Genomic DNA, 6000 nt, shown 5'->3' with positions numbered 1-6000 from the left:
TCTTTTTCTACACTTTTTCTTTTTTCTTCTTCTTCTTCTTCTTCTTTTCTTTTTAATGTGAATGAGACGCCATATTTGCGGGCAGAGACTTTTCTGATTAACTTCGACTCCTCGTTCGTGGCTGACTAATTAACGCGTTTTCACGATGACAATGAGTCACATCTCGTTATCTTCTTTTTCTTTTTTTCTGACCTTTTTTTTTTCGTTTCTTCTTCTTTGTCTCTTTCTCTTTTTTCTACTCTCTCTCTCTCTCTCTCTCTCTCTCTCTCTCCCCCTCCCTCTCGTCTTTCTTTCTCTCATTGTTAGTTTTAAGGGTTGCGACAATATATGCGAATAAAAGTGTTTTTGCATTATCATTTTTTGTTTTTTTTTGTTTTTGCATTATCATTGACATTCTCTCCTTTTTATAGCTTTCCTATTTTTATTTATTTGTAATTTGTAATGTTTTTCTATTTTTATTTATTCGTAAATTGTTGTAATATACAAATGTTCGAGATTATATTTTTCTGTCCTGTTATGTCTCGTAGATATGAAAGTTTCTTCTCTTGGTTCTTTTTTTATCATTGATCTTTCATTTTTATTTCTGTCTCTGTTTGTTTGTCTCTCTCTCTCTCTCTCTCATTCTTTTTATATATTTGTAATTTGTAATCTAAATGTTTAAGACTACATTTTTATGTTATGTATTTCGGAAGGAATCTTTATGAATCATGGGAGAATGTTACTATCGTCGTTTTATGATATAAGATCCTTTGTAGTATCATAAATCGTTAATAATAACGAGCGGTGAGAATGTATGAAGATATATATTTCATCGAACTTATGTTGTTTTAATGTTTGATAAATAATATTAGAGTTTTTAATATTTCATGTTTAAAATAAACATTATATATAAATATTTTTGGCTGTGCGAATAAATATGGATATTTATTAAATGAAAAGTACAGAATTCTGTTAATTTAGCAAATTTAGAAAATTAAATTATTAATCGTTCTCGATAAATATGAATTTTTTTAATTTAATATTTCGAAACAATTTATTGATCAATTCAATGTAAGCATATTTACTATATTCTTTATTGTACTATTACATTAAATATATATTTTTGATTCTCCTTTGGAAACAACACTTGTCATATTATATTTCGTTTCATTTTTTATTTCATTTTTTGTTTCATTTCTCGAAGCAAAGGTAACCAAATATTTTAGCCTCCATATACAATTTCATACGAATTAATCATTTTTCGTTATTATTCCTTTCCGTAGTTCCGTCTTATTATCATAATAATATAAATAATAATAATAATAATAATAATAATAATAATAATAATAATAATAATAATAATAATAATAATAATAATGATAATAATAATAATAATAATAATAATAATAATAATAATAATATAAATAATAATAATAATAATAATAATAATAATAATAATAATAATAATAATAATAATAATATACGTGATAGACATAGAAAGAAGAGATAGAAATAGAGACAGAAAACATAATCTATAAAATATAATGGGAATAATTCGAACAGACAAGACGATCATAACCAACAGACCAGATAATGACATTAATGGGCAAAATAAATAAGGCAGCATATATCTGATCAAGATAGTTATACACAATGACTATAATATCAAGATCAAACAGTTAAAAAACTATGTAATCGTAATAATGCAATTAATTTTCGTGTAAATATATGATAATCAATGAATTTATTAATTCAAATTTGTTTTCATTTTTTTATGCCTTTTTTTTTTTATATTTGTTCATTAATTTTTGAAGTAATCATTCGAAGCACGTTACCTTCCAGCAGTCATAAATAATATTATTGAAATTACATAGTTTGTTAAACTTAAAACCGTCATAATTCGATGAAATATCGATGAGAAGGTATACTGCAGGCACTCGTTGGATTCGTATTGATTGATATACTCTAAAACTTTTCTTGAATTTAAAATATCGATTTCCATTAAAAAAAAAAAAAAAAAAAGAAAAAAGAGAGAGAGAGAAATTTGCTATGACTTCCGTATCTTAACAAAAGCGTATCCTATGAAATAGTTTCAATACATATTATATTTCCCTCTCGTAACCTTACAAATTTTATTCGAAAGAGAAATTTATAAAATTCATAGAATCGAATGATAATGTATAGCCATAGTTTAAAACAATATGATTATACGCTATAGTCATATTATATACACCCTGTATATGTATGTATATATATATATATGACAGTCATAATGATAATAATTATTACTATTCAAGAGAAATGTGTAATTGAATATACCGACCGATCAATAAATAAGCTTATATGAAATAATGCTTGTTAAGTATTTGACTTTACCACTCGTTTTTTTATTTATTTGTTCCGTACAAATATATGTGTAGATATATGTACGTAAAACATGTAAAACGATCTCGTCGAGATCTTTTCATTTCGTTTTGTTTTTTTTTACAATCTTATTTTTTTTACCTCTTCTCTTCTAACATTTTCATTTCTTTTTTCTTTACTTTTTTTTTTTTTTTTTTTTTTTTTTTTAATTTATTTATTCATTTATTCTTTTTCCATTATCAGTGAACTTTCAGGCGGAAAAAAAAACATTCCCGAAATGTGAATCGTTCTCTAGTTGAAAGTCAAAGCGAAAGCAACGCGAATGAAAAGCTGCACGTTGCAGGAGATAAAATCAGCTTATACGTACAAATATTTATATATACGTTGGATGCGTACGAATATGGTCTTTTTTTTATTTTTTTTTTACTTTTTATTATATAAATATATTTCATAATAGTCTATGGGAGATCAAACAAAACAAAAAAAGATCGAATCGATTTATCAAATTGAGTTTTGATAATTTATTTATTTTTTGAAATTTGATATTTGTCTAGATATCGATTATTTTTTGATAAATCAAGTAGAAAATGATTATATACAATATATCTATATAAACAATATATATATATATATATATATATAAGTTGAGGTAATAACTTTGATTATCTCGAATATCTCTCGACCATTTAAAGATATGGAGAAACTTTGTTAATAAAAGTCGTACGGTATTGAGGGGAGCCATAATATCGCAGTAATAACTTTTTTGTAAGTGGACGCGTGAAAGAACATGAAGGGACGTATGAAGGTCATCTGAATTTTTTTTTTCCTTAAATGGAATCATAGATTTTTGATTGTATTGGTTTATGCAGTTCGACAATCTCTATGAAAAAAATATTAACTTATGTATTTCGAAAAATTATTAGTTTAGCAGATATTTATAATTGCTATCGCGAACTGCTTACACTGTTTTTACCTTTCGTGTTTATCCTTTTACTTACTTTGCGCTTAATTTGTGTATTTGTTTCAATTTTTTACGACTTTTACTTCAGAAAATATTCTCATGTGTATCCTATCTAAATGAAAGACGTGATTATTAATAATCTAAACAAAATTGTTCATTCAATAAAAACTTAATTTGTTTATTAATTATTTATTCATTTATTGCAATTTTATAAATCAATCGCAATGTCAATTTGTTAATTAATTATAAACAATATGCTAAAAGAATAGAGAAAATTCTGTCTTTTAACGTGGTGTTTGTTTTGAAGTTTTTACGATTAAATTCGTCGAAAGTTATCGAGAAACATCGTAGACCAGAGTGAAACATTTTTAATAGAAATTTTTTTCTTTTCTTTTCTATTTCTTCCAATTTTTTGGAGAATAGTAGCTTCGAAAAATAATTTTTAACCATCAAATTTGATTTGCAAAATTTACAAAACTTATTAATATTTAATATAGTTTAATAAATAATCATAAGATCATTTATTAAATTGTTATAATACAAATTATTGATTTATAATATTTTTGTTATATTATAAATCAATAGCAATCTAGAATTTTTGTTGGGCAAAATAAAATGAATCCTGTATGTAAGAATTTGTTTATAGAAATTGTTAATTAATTATAAACAATAATAGAGAAAATTGTGCTCTTTAAAATGGTGTTCGATTCAAGTTTCTATGACTTTTAGTTCCGGAGATATTCCCATTTACCTAAACATAACTATTAACAATCTAAAAATTGTTTATTCAATAAACAATTAATTCGTTTATTAATTACTTATTAATTTATTGTAATTTTATAAATCACTCGCAATCTGAATTTTTTGTTGGCAAAATAAGACGAAATTAATTCGTATGAATTTTTTTTATAGAAATTGTTTATAACAAATAGTTAATTAATTATAAACAATAGGGCAAAAAATAGAGAAACATCTGCCCTTTAAAATGGTACCTGAATCATGTTTTTACGATTGTTAGTTTCGGAGATATTCCCATGTAAATGGAAGACATTACGTTGACAATTACCTACATAATTTCATTCAATTAGCTCGGTGACACACTGACCCATATAAATTCCAAGAATTTACTCGGTCTTACTACTACTACTACTAGTACTACTACTACTATTACTATTACTATGAACAGCTGTACCATGCGAATTATGAATGGAAATCTTTCGAAAGCGATATTTTCGAAACGGAATGTCGTAGAGACTTGAAACCAATACCATTTTCAAGATTAATTTATTCTTTATTTATTTAAATATTGCAATAATATTGTTATAATAAAATTGATTTTGTTAATAACATTTTAAATTAAATTTTTTCTTTCCTTTCCTAGTAAAGATATAAATACAATGAAATTATTTAAATTTGTATTATAATTACGTAAATTTCATTTTATTTATTTAAAATAACGTATAGAAGATATACTAATATTTGGCCATGTAAGAAATACATAGATGTACTTACACACACATATATATATATATACATATATATATATATATATATATATATTTGGATATAAAGTAGTTGACATATATAAGTAGAGGAGGAAAACTCCGAATAAGATATTAAGTTAACCTAAAGTTCGAAGCTTCAGTTTAGATTTTCAAATAGAATAGAATCGATAGTTGCGATAAAATATCATGTGAATTCTCAAACATTGTTTGAAATTGAAAGATTAAAGACACCGTAAGATATACATTCCTCTTTCCTTACTTTTCTTTATTTTCTTTTTTTTATTTCCTTTTTCTTTTTTTTTCTTTCTTTTTCCTTTTTCACGAAGAAATATTAAGAAAGAAGCATGAAAATGAGCTAGGCCAGAAATAGGACGGAATTGTAGATGGGTTTCAAACTGAACTAGCAGTCGTCCCTTCAAGACTCGCTTTCTCTCTCTCTCTCTCTCTCTCTCTTTTTCTTTCATTATTTTCCCTTCTCAAGTGAAGTATACGGAAGGGTTAATTAATTCGTCGGTCCATTTTCCATTAAAAATGTCCGTGTGGTTTTCTTTAGAACGAAGATTACTTACTTTATTGGTTTGAAATGTACATTTTATATGTATTTATATATATAAATGTATGTATGCATATATAGTATTTATATCTTTTATTATTTATTTATATCCAGTTATTTAAGTTCATCGTACACACATATACATACAATATAATTTATTTAAATAAATATATGTATATATATATATATCTATTTATTTATTTACTTAAATATATCTAAATATATAAAAATTTATTAAATATATTTTGTAATAATTATTGCATGTAAATTTCAACGATAATTATCCATATCCATCAACGTTTAACATATGTATGTAGGTTATACATAATTTTCAGATATTCAGAACAAGCTTTAAATATGAAATTCTAAATAGTTGAACATGAGCATCTCCATCATCGATGTTTAACTATTATAAAGTATGTTTTCATGAATTCAAGTAAAACGATGAAGATGAAACGGACATGAGTAAAAAGTATATGTCCAACTATAGATAACAGAAAATTGTTGACTTAGTTAGTCGTTTATCGCTAAACGATATAGTGTTTCCGGTGGCAAATGAAAAAATGGCAAATATTAATAACGTGCCTTTGAAAATAGACGTTTAATAAGCGTCGTACTGTATGCGTTGATTGATAGCC

The 6000-nt window shown here is 24.8% G+C and overlaps 1 protein-coding gene across 3 annotated transcripts in view; it reads left to right on the top strand.

Moving 5' to 3' along the window:
- The window catches only part of LOC124951105 (A-agglutinin anchorage subunit), an 86611-nt gene that overhangs the window by 10819 nt on the left and 69792 nt on the right, over positions 1 to 6000 (top strand). The window lies entirely within an intron of this gene.

This window comes from Vespa velutina, chromosome 8 (genome assembly GCF_912470025.1).
Source record: "Vespa velutina chromosome 8, iVesVel2.1, whole genome shotgun sequence".
Lineage (NCBI taxonomy): Eukaryota > Metazoa > Arthropoda > Insecta > Hymenoptera > Vespidae > Vespa > Vespa velutina.
The sequence above is the reverse complement of the archived record's forward strand: the minus strand, read 5'-3'. Positions and strand labels throughout refer to the sequence as shown.